Here is a 10,910-nt window from a genome sequence, read left to right as displayed (position 1 = left end):
TGGCCAGAAGAGTGGGGCACACATGGGAAGGTGGGAATTGCAAATGGGGATGTGGGGGGCACATGGATATTTGGAGAGTAGCACATGTCTCAGCCACCACTTCCTCCTACAAAATAAATACTCCACAGCATGGGGGTGGGTGAGGAAGAGGAGTAGAATCACACCCACCACAGAAGTTCACAAAGGTGACAATGAGCTACCCCCAAACAGCACCTGAGTCACTAGTCCCAGGGTGCCCCCGAGGAAGAGCCCAAGCAGAGAGACTGCTGTTAGCCTCTAAGCCATCCTGGGGCCATCTGCTGGCATGGTTAGCATGCTGTCCATAGATCTTCTAGCCAAGTAACTTCTTTGTGTGGGGTCAGGCCTCCCCACCTGACCCCACACAACTGGCCAGTTACTTTCAGCCTCCCAAGACCCCATGGATGGAGGTATGTGTGGGGGTGGTAGGGAGCCCCCAGCACCTGAGTAAGGTGAGCCTGTGCTGAACCAACCTGAGGTGTTACTCTGCCCAGAGCAGACAGCTGTGGCAAACAGCTACTGAGTGGGAATTGGGCGCATTGAGACCAGCACTGCAAAGGGAGGGGACATGGTGCTGTGAGAGGGAGAGGTCAAAGAGGGCCACTGTGACCTGAAGGATGAGTAAGAATTTAACAGAAAAAGTGAGCAGGTAGTGGGAGAGCACACTCAAAGTCTGTGAGTGACACTGAAGGGACCGAGAGGAACATAAATTGAGGTTCGCTGGGCAACCAGAGCAAGTGGATGGTTGCCACATCCTGGACACAGGCTCATGCGTGAGTCCTTGAAATGGGAATGTGGCACCGGAGTGGGACTGAGAGACAGGAGGTGACAGGAAGAAGAGACAGCAGCAGAGCCCACCCTGCAGAACTGGCTTCCGATTGCTTGATCCCATGGAACTTTTGGCAGTGCATCTCAGATCTGTCTTTCAGAAGAGGGGAAGTCAAGGGCTGCCTCGTGGGGCATGGAGATCCCTCACTTCTGGATTGCCCACCAACCCTTAGCCAGGAGCCTGGGAGCCCCCAGGCAGGAGGCAGGAGGTGTTGACTGCCTTCCCTGGCTGCAACATTGCCAGCACCCACAGAGACAAGTGGAGGTCAAGTTCACACAGGCAAACATTTCGACACTAGCTAAACAAAGCATCTTCGATTTCCTACCCTGACAAATATATTTCGAGAATAACCTGGAAGGCAGGTTTGAGTGCAAGCTCTTAGGCACCCATGGGGACAGGCCTGGCTTCCACGGGGATGGGGGGTGGGGGGGGCCTGGGAGAAGCACGGAGGTGATCTGTATGGAGCTGGGGCAGTTTTGTGTGGACTTTTATTTTTATGTTCCTATATTTTAACTTTCAAAAGAAGTCACAGAAAACTTTGGTTGAAAGACATCCTTCCAATCCTTCATCATTACTTGAGAACCAACCCCCCACCCTCTGCCCCTGACCTTTCACTGTTCCGGACACCTAACAGCTAGGCACCCACCTGGTTAAAGCATTCTCTGTTACTGTTATTACTTGAACATAATTTGACTGTTTACATTTGTCAGTTATGTAAGTTTATTCTGATGCATTAATTATTTTTAATTGCTCTCTTTTCATCCAACTTTAATTACTGAACAATACCTTAATTCTCCAATATTTTTGGAATCCTCCTTGATTACACATTGAATTGGAATGTTCTCACCATCATGTCTACCCTGTTGTTCTGTGTGGGGTTGAAGAAACCTGCCAGAATCCTAGCCCACCCTCATGGCGCCTCCAGGGCTCCAGTGGGTGATGTGGGGTTCACAGGGTCTGACGGAAGCGTGCCCCTGCTAGGCCAGGTGGGGTTGCTGTGGCTTGGCCTCAGTGAGTCTGGGAGAGGGCAGAACCTCTCAGCAGTTTGACATGGCGGAGGTAATATCTCCCGTGACCAGAGAAACACCATCTTTTCACCATTATGTGTCCACTCTGTTCTGCAAATACAAAAACTCATCTTCATGAGTGTGTTTTACTACAAAGGAAATTTAGTGTAGGGAACGCTGCACATCATATCTCGAGTTTGGGGCAAAACTGTGGACTTGAGGAAAGGAGAAAGAGAGTGTCCTGGGGATACCTTCTGCTCAAAGGGCTACCTCTAGAAGGGTTTCCATCCCTGCGCTGGGTAAGGAAACACCAAAGATACCCCAAATCTGCCTTTGGGGATTTTCCAGGTCCTCGGTAAAGAGCGGACTGCCTCTCTCAGCATTCCTGTGGAGGAACTGGCAACTGGCAAGGCCACGAGTAATGCCCTTGGTTGCTGTAGTAACAGAGATTTCCCAGAAGCAGAATTTTCAAGAGTAAGGTTGGGTTTGCTTTGCTGCTCAAAGCAGGTGACAGAACAACCTGCTTCTGCTGCACACCAGGTGACATCTAGCTGGTGGCCTCACCTCAGCTACTGCCCGGACCCTGTCCTAGCCTTTCCCTGAATCTTCACCTGCATGTGGCTGCAAATAATTTGAAATCATTGCAACCGGTACCAAACCAAAGGATTTTTCTACTCCAGTCAGGACAAGGCGGGGCAGATAGCCCAGAACTCAACACTGTGGTTAGGGATCCTGCTGTGGCACCCCAAGCAGGCACTCTGTCCCTCCTGGTGGACAGAGAGCAATGGCATCTGCAGGTGTAAGCTGGGATCTGGGGCAGAATGTAGGGGGCAGCCCTCTTCAAGGACATCTGTCACATCCCACCTGACTGTCTCATGGCCACCTGAATGTCAAGAGGGATGGGAAATCCTGTATGATGTAAGAAAGACATTCGAGTTTGAAGGTGACGGCCAAGAAAGAATTCTTGAGACATCTTTGGTGCAAAAAGGTGGTTTTATTAAAGCACAGGGACAGGACCCTTGGACAGAAAAAGATGCAATGGGTCATAAGGAGTGGCCCATTATATACTTTCAATTTGGAAGGGGGTTAGAGATAGTGTAGGTCTCTAAGTAATTTTGGAAGCAAGGTTTCCAGGTCCTTGAGGGGGCTAGCTATTGTTGGGAAAAGGTCATTTATTACAGTCTAATAAAACCTTAGTCATGAGACCCCTCAGATGTATATCAGTGGGCCATATGTTTACGGGGTGATTGCCAACAGGTATCTTCAGCAGTTTAGAGATAAAGGAAATTTCTAAAGGAATTCTTACATGTTAAAGTAGACTTATAGGATGCTGGGGACAGGGGCGGGGAGAGGGGTGTTGCCTTTCGACCTTAGTGAAGTATTAACATCCAGGCAGTTGAGTCCCTAGAGGAATGTCACTCTGCCTGTTTCAAGGACTTGTCAGTGTGCTGTAGGTAGTAAGGAAATTTAATAATTTTTCTTCTGCCTTTGTTTCCCACATCACTGTATTTTACTTTTCTAGTCCCTGTAGAAGAGAAAAGGAAGAAAGCAAGTAATAATAAATGTTAGGTGATCCTGCTTAGAGTTTCCAACACAATTATTAATGTTTGTTTTTATAAAAACAATACATGCACAGAATGAAACATTCAAATAGCACTAAAAGCATATGAAAAAAAAAAAAAAGACCAGCTTTTCACACCCCACCTATCTGCTTGCTGGCTCTGTTTCACACAGGCAATCACATCCATGTCTTCAGGTGCTGGCTATGCTCACCTTCATGTCCCCAGTGCCTGGAACAGGGCCTACCACATAGTAGGCATTTCACAACTATGAGCTGAGTACTGAGGTGATCAATATTTCTAAATAATATGTTTATACTATTATTGCTTGATGAGCCATTTTTGACATGAGCTATTGAGAGTCTGTTATGACAGATAAGGATTTAGTCCTTATCGGTGACCCCCTTTCTCTGTAATTTTCCCTCAACAACCCCCCATCTCCCCATATGGGTATAGAAAAATGTTGGTAAAATGAATAGTCTGTTACAAAATTAATAACCCACTATGGTTATGTAATGCTATGCATTGCAGAGGCAACTGTGGTATATGGTGATGTTCTCCTGGTCCAACTCTTGTTAATCTTAGAGCTGGCTTAAGACTTTTCCTTAATTTTCAGTGTACAGTAGTTCCCACTTACCTGCAATCTTGCTTTCCACAGTTTCAGTCATCCGTGGTCAATGGTGGTCCAGGAAGGTCATAGTGACCTAACACTACAGCATGATGCCCATGTCATTCCCCTCACTTCATTTCATCACGTGAATATGTTATCATCTCACACCATCACAAGAAGGGTGGGTATAGTATTGTAAGGTATTTTGAGAGAGAGAACATATTCACATAACTTTTACGATAGTACATTGTTATAATTGTTCTATTTTTTTATTAGTTCCTGTCGTCAGTCTATTAAAGTTTATCAGAGGTATGGATATATAGGAAAAACAAAGTATATATAGTGTCCGGTAATATCTGTGATTTCAGGCATCCACTGGGGGTCTTGGAACATATCTCCCCCTAAGAGGGGAGGACTGTACTGATCCTTATTTTTTGTTTTTTCAAAATGTCCCATTAGACCTGTCAAATGCACAAAGACGTTCTTTCTAAGGTGCTTCATCCCAGCGGAGAACCTGGTAGTTCCTCTCCTGGTGCCTCCAGCTCCCACTCTATGTGGACTCCTTGTTGTCCAGGATGACCTGCTATCCTGAGACCACCTTTAACCCATTTCCTGTACTGCCCCCCCCCGCCATTTCCGTGATCCAAATCATACTGTTTCTTGGTTTATCCTGTTGTTTTCCTAGCTTATGTACGTCAATGACTTCTAAGAAAGAATGTGGTGTGTGCACGTGCATGTGTGTGTATAAATTAAGTACTGGTTTGTCTTCAAAAGTGCTCCTTCCACTCTCCATGTGTTTCACTTGATTTGGGAATAAAATATGTGGTTGAAAGAAATTCCCCCTCCTATTTTTGAGCGCAGTGATTCTTGCTTTGGGGAAGATTACTGTATTTGCTCCCCCATTTCTTTTTCTCTGACCTATTTGGAGCTGAGTTTTTTTGTGTTTCCTCTTTTTCGTGTGCTCTGAGGTTGCATGGACATGCGCTTCCCATCTGGACATCAGGGTCCTTCCATTCCTTCATGAGAGCAGACTGAACTTAACTTCTGAGGGCGAGAGGAGGGGTCATGGATAGGAAGGCACACAACACCGCTATCCGAGACTGTCAAGTTATTTTTCACAGGAATCTTGTTTCAGAACATAAGAGCCTTTCCTAGTTCTTGGCTGATATTAATTTATGAGTTGGAACTTTTTTTTGGTCCTCTACAATGTCTCTAACTTCCTTGAGGTGTGCGTGTACGCTCTTGCATGTGCACGTTCACATGTGCGCTCACCTGTCTACAAAAGACACAAAGCAGACAAAAGGTTTAACTTTATTTTTAAAAAGATTTATTTATTTATTTATTATTTATTTGAGAGTGCAGGGGGGAGAGGCAGAGGGAGAGGGAGAGAGAGAATCTCAAGCAGACTCTCCACTGAGCAGGGAGCCTGACATGGGGCTTGATCCCCAGACCCATGAGATCACGACCTGAGCTGAAATCACAAGTTGTTTGCTTAACCGACTGAATCATGCAGGCGCCCCCAAAATGTTTAACTTTTGTATACAAAGGGCTTCTGTAAATTGACAAAAAGACGGCAAAGAGAAAAAAATAAAATGCAGAAAAATTACAGAAGAGGCATTCAGATCACCAGTAAACAGTAAAAGATGATAATAAAAGATGTGGTGGCCAGAGAACCATTATCGTAAAGCCACAGAAAAGATTCCAGTTTCACAAGTCTGAACGGCAAAAATGAAAAAGTCAGATAACGTCCAGGGCTGCCTAGTCACTGCTTTCTTACCCTGAGCTGGAAGGGTCGGTAAAATGTTATATTTTAAAAAAGCAAATTTGGTAATACCTATGAAGATCAAAACTATCCATACCTTTTAACTCAGTAGTTCGACTTTTGGAAAACTATCCTGCAGAAAAAGTTCCAGCATATAAGGATATTTGCTACAATGTTGTTGGTTGTTGGGAGGATGGGATACGGAACCAGGGTGATGTGCATCAGAATGGCTGACTACACCATGGTACACCTATGTGCATTCCTTAGCAAATGAGCCCATGTCCCCCAGCTGTGCGCTTGTGGATAAATGATGGTACACACACTCAAGGGAGTCCTATGGAGATACACAGAAGAATACTAAAAGGAAACAATTCAAATATTTTCAGTCATCAGATCATCAGAGGTAGTGTCAGAACAGTTATTCCTATACTGTTGTATGGTGTGGGATAAAGAAAGTGGATATGACCATTGGTATCCTCGGGATCAGGGATTTTCAGCATGGGAGGAAAGTGATACAGATGTGAGATCAAAGAGGCTAAATAAAATGTTGCAAGCCTAAATTTGAATGGAAAGTTTCAGTATGAACTTTTGATAAATTTTACCTTACTGAAAGTATTTCCTATGACCACAAATACTGAACACATACTAATTTTGTAATTTGGGGGTGCAGGTGTTTTGAGAAATAACTGATTCCTGGTCTGGGGTAGGAAATGCACAAAATGAACCTGCCACATCCTCTCATATCAGAAAACAAGAACTTTCAAATACCATGGGAGGCATGGCAACCGTGCCCAGGAGCCCACTTAATTGGTTTCACTGGCTGAAGACAGGACATTTGAACAATAGGAAATAATGAAAATTAACTGCAAAAATAGGAGTACAGAAAATATACCAAATTCCATGAGGCCATATAGTGGTTAAGAAAAATTATTGGCCACTGTTAGAGATGCTAGTGAACCTCATAAAATGAAATAATGGATCCTGGTTATCAACATTGATGATAAATAACACAAAAAAAGAGACACAATCAGATATCACATGCCTCTTGATGAAAGTAACAATACTACTTAAGAAGTGTTCTCACCAACAAACACATGAACAAATCAAACCCAGGTCTGACAATGCCTCTAGCTCCAGCTACAGATGTACAACAAAGGGATGTAACCCGAAAATCCAGCAGGAAACTCTGCAGGGAAAACCACTTTGTTTCTTCAACAAGTGAATTGCAAAAAATTGACAGAATGGGGTTGGGGGGGAAATACGGAAACGGAGAGGGAGAAAGAGGGAAGGGGGAAGGGAAAAGAGGAAAGGGGAGAGGGAGTAAGGGAAGAGGGAAGGAGAGGGAGAAAGAAAGAAGGGGGAGAGGAAAGGGGAAGGGAAAGGGGGAAGGGGAGAGGGGGAGGGAGAGAAAGAAAGAGGGAAGGGGGAGGGGAAGAGGGAAGGGGAGGTTGAAAGGGACTAAAGAGACTTACCAACAAATTGCAGTGTGTGGACCTGACTCAGACCTGCTAAATGTACTATATTTGACAACTGGGGGAATTTTTAACACATCTTGGATGTTTGATGATATTGAAAGATTATTGTTAAATTTTAGTTGTGATATGATGTGGCTGTTTCTTAAAAATAATTTTATCTTTCAGACATGCATACTTGATATTACAAATGGGATGACATGATGTCTGGGTTTTGCTTCAAAATAAGCTAATGTTGGGGAGGAGAAAGTGGGTACAAATATACAAGATTGGCCATGAGCTGATAATTTTGAAGTGGGAGTACATATTTAAAATATTCCATAATAAAAATTTAACCAAAAGCAGGCAAATACATGCAACACACATTTAGTAAATATTCCTGAGGCCAATGCTTTTTTAACTATTGAATCTCCTAAAAAATAAGACTTTTAAAGGGCACTTGAAAAAGCAATCAATAAGTGGTAGCATTCTACAATATTTTTCTACAAATTATGAATATACACTTGCAGAAGGATTTTAAATAAACCCATCAATGTGATGCAGTGGGTTCTTGTGGCTTAGGACAAATTTTCTAGTGACATCACAGATTTTAAGGCTGCTGTATTTCTCTTTGACTTGAAGATGATGAGCTCTGGAAAAGTATGTTAAGGACTTGACAATGGCCCTATAATGATAACAAAGGCACTCATACAGTTTCTATAAAATTGTTTTACAGGGCAAAAATTAGTTAGATTTCATATCTGCTGACTTCTAGGGATATCTGTGACGCATTTTTAAATGAGAAGAGGCATTGGGGCGCCTGGGTGGCTCAGTGGGTGAAGTGTCTGCCTTTGGCTTGGATCAGGACCTCAGGATCCTGGGATCAAGCCCCCATGGGGCTTCACACTCACTGGGGAGTCTGCTTCTCCCTCTAGCCCTCTCTCCACTCATGCTCTCTTTCTGTCTTTCTCTCTCAAATAAATTAAAATTAAAAAAAATAAATGAGGCATTGCAGAGTAACAAACATAGTCATGTGACTGTGATTTTATAAAATCAACCATCATAGTATCAGCTACGTCAGAAAAGTCCAAAGGGGGTGGATGTGTGCATGTGTGTGTGGGGATTATTCTTTAACCACCTTTGAGTTGTTTTGCATTTTATACTGAGCATACATTAATTTTGTATTATTTTTTAGCTTTTTAATATTTCAATGCACAGATCTTACGTGTTCAGTTTAATGAGTTTAATGGTAACTGCATGACTTGCGCAGCTGTCATTTGCATTATCTCAGAGAGTTTCCTGGTGTCCCTTCCCAGCCAACTCCCGACCTAGTCAACTGCTGTCTGACTTGTACCACCAGGGACTGGTTTTGTTCATCTCAGACGTCCAGCCTGTATTTCTTTGAGTCTGGCTTCTTCCACTTAACATAAAGTTGCTTCATGTATTCCTTCCCTTTCATTGATAAGCCACATACTACTGTATAAATAAATCACAAGTTGCTTCCTCTTTCTCCTATTGGTGGGCATTTGGGTTGTGTCCTGTTCTTGGCTATCATGAATAAGGCGGCTGTGAACACTGTGTAAGTCTTATATGGATATATGTTTTTCTTCTCTTGGGTAAAATATCTGGTTGTGAAATGGCTGGGTCACAGGGTTTGTGATTAATTTTTAATAAAATAAATTGAATAATAAAGCTAGAAAGCTACAGCAATTAGAAAACTTGGCTGCTGGCCCAGGAATAGGCAAACTTCAATTAATTACAGGGAATACAAAAATGGGGCTCTTTCGGGCGCCTCGGTGGCTCAGTTGGTTAAGCGACTGCCTTCGGCTCAGGTCATGATCCTGGAGTCCCGGGATCGAGTCCCATATCGGGCTCCCTGCTCAGCAGGGGGTATGCTTCTCCCTCTGCCCTCTTCCCTCTCGTGCTCTCTGTCTCTCATTCTCTCTCTCTCAAATAAATAAATAAATAAAATCTTAAAAAAAAATGGGGCTCTTTCAATTGCCAGCCTCAAACGGGCCCTCACAGCTACTCATGACACTTCCTTAGAACTATGTCACCTGGGACCTCTCCACTTCCAAACCACTGATTCAGGCATCCCTCTCCTCCCATTCTCTGTACACATGTCCTCTCACTCAGTCTCCGGTTCAGCTGCTCCAGGATGACCGTTCACCCATCTTAGTGGACCTCTAGTTCACTGACCTCTTTAATTTCCCACACCCACCAGCATTTTCCTTGTCCAGCTGAGATTCTAAAGTTCACTACTGCCCTTTGCTTTTCACTGAAACCATCTGAGCAAATTTTCAGCCTTGGATGAATCCAAAGACCTGTTTACTTTTCCTTAGTGCTTGCTCTTTGAGTAGCCTGGTGCTGCTGGCAGAGTGTCTCAAAACAGTATAGATTGGTCCTACTCATGACCACTAATATCAAATGAACCTTCAGTACTGCCCAGGCTACTCACACTTGCCCAAACCAACCCCCTTTCCTCTATTCCACCTCAGCAGATAGCTTCACCTTGTTCTTTAGAGAGAGAAGCAAAGCTGTGAGGTGAGATCTACCATCTTATACCAACAAGAAACACAGTCAAATCCACCATTCATCCAATTACCCACCCATCCATTCACCCATCCATCATCTATCCAGCTACTACATATCTGTTCCTCCGTTCTCCCTCCCTCCCTCCCTCCCTCCCTCCCTCCCTCCCTCCCTCCCTCCCTCCCTCCATCCATCCATTCATCCATCTATCCAATCCACTCATCCATCCTGCCTGCCTGCCTTGTTTCCCTCTGGTTATAGTGTCATTGAAGGCCACTCCCAAATCTGTTTTTAGATGCCTTCCCTTCCCACCTTTTCAGGAAACTCAGACACTAATAATTCTTCTCTTTCTTTTTACTCAACTTTTCCTGCTCAGCTGAATCCTTCCCCCTGGCCTTTTACACTCTTAAGTCCCTCTCATTAAAAACCTTTCCCTGACTTCAGGTCTTTGTCAATCATGCCCTCTCTCATTATCTTTCCCTTCACGGTCAAACACTTAACAAGTGCTTGTGTCCATGTCTTCACTGCTTTCTAACTTCTCCTTCCCTCCATGCTGGCTCTGTCCTGTCACTCTACACAGTGCTCACTGAGGTCACCAATGACTTTTAGGTTGACAAACTTAATGCACATGCTTCTTCCCCCCCCCCACCCTGACCTCTCCATAATAGTCAATATCCTTGACCCCCTGTGTCAGCCATGTGCCTGGTTGCTCTCAGGTTTGCTCTTTTTCTCTTCCTCCTCTGCTCCACATTGCAAGTGCCCAGCTCCCAAAAAACACACTTCTCAGGCTCTCTTGCCAAGTGAGTGGCTTCCAGTTCATTGAGGCACTAGGAAGCCCTCGTGGGAGATGGGAAGAGAGTGAGCCAAAGCCAGGGTATTTCCCCCTTCTCTTTGCTTCAGGAAGAATTTCCAGGAGTAGCTGCATCTCTTCTTTGATCCAACTCCCCTTGGGCAGCCCTGCCAGTCCCAGTTTCCGAGTGGTCCTCTTTTATGTTTTTTTTTTCTTCTGCTGAGTGACTCCAACTTCAGAGTCTGCTATAATGGACTAGAACAGGACAAGGATTTGAGCAACCAAGCCCATGGACTGACATGGGCCAGCAGTATTGACTATAATGGAGGAGTCATGATGGGGACAAAGTGTG

This window comes from Mirounga angustirostris, unplaced genomic scaffold (genome assembly GCF_029215605.1).
Source record: "Mirounga angustirostris isolate CCGP_5_RB_7025 unplaced genomic scaffold, mMirAng1.0.hap1 SCAF_1, whole genome shotgun sequence".
Taxonomy (NCBI): domain Eukaryota; kingdom Metazoa; phylum Chordata; class Mammalia; order Carnivora; family Phocidae; genus Mirounga; species Mirounga angustirostris.
This window is presented reverse-complemented; position numbering follows the sequence as displayed.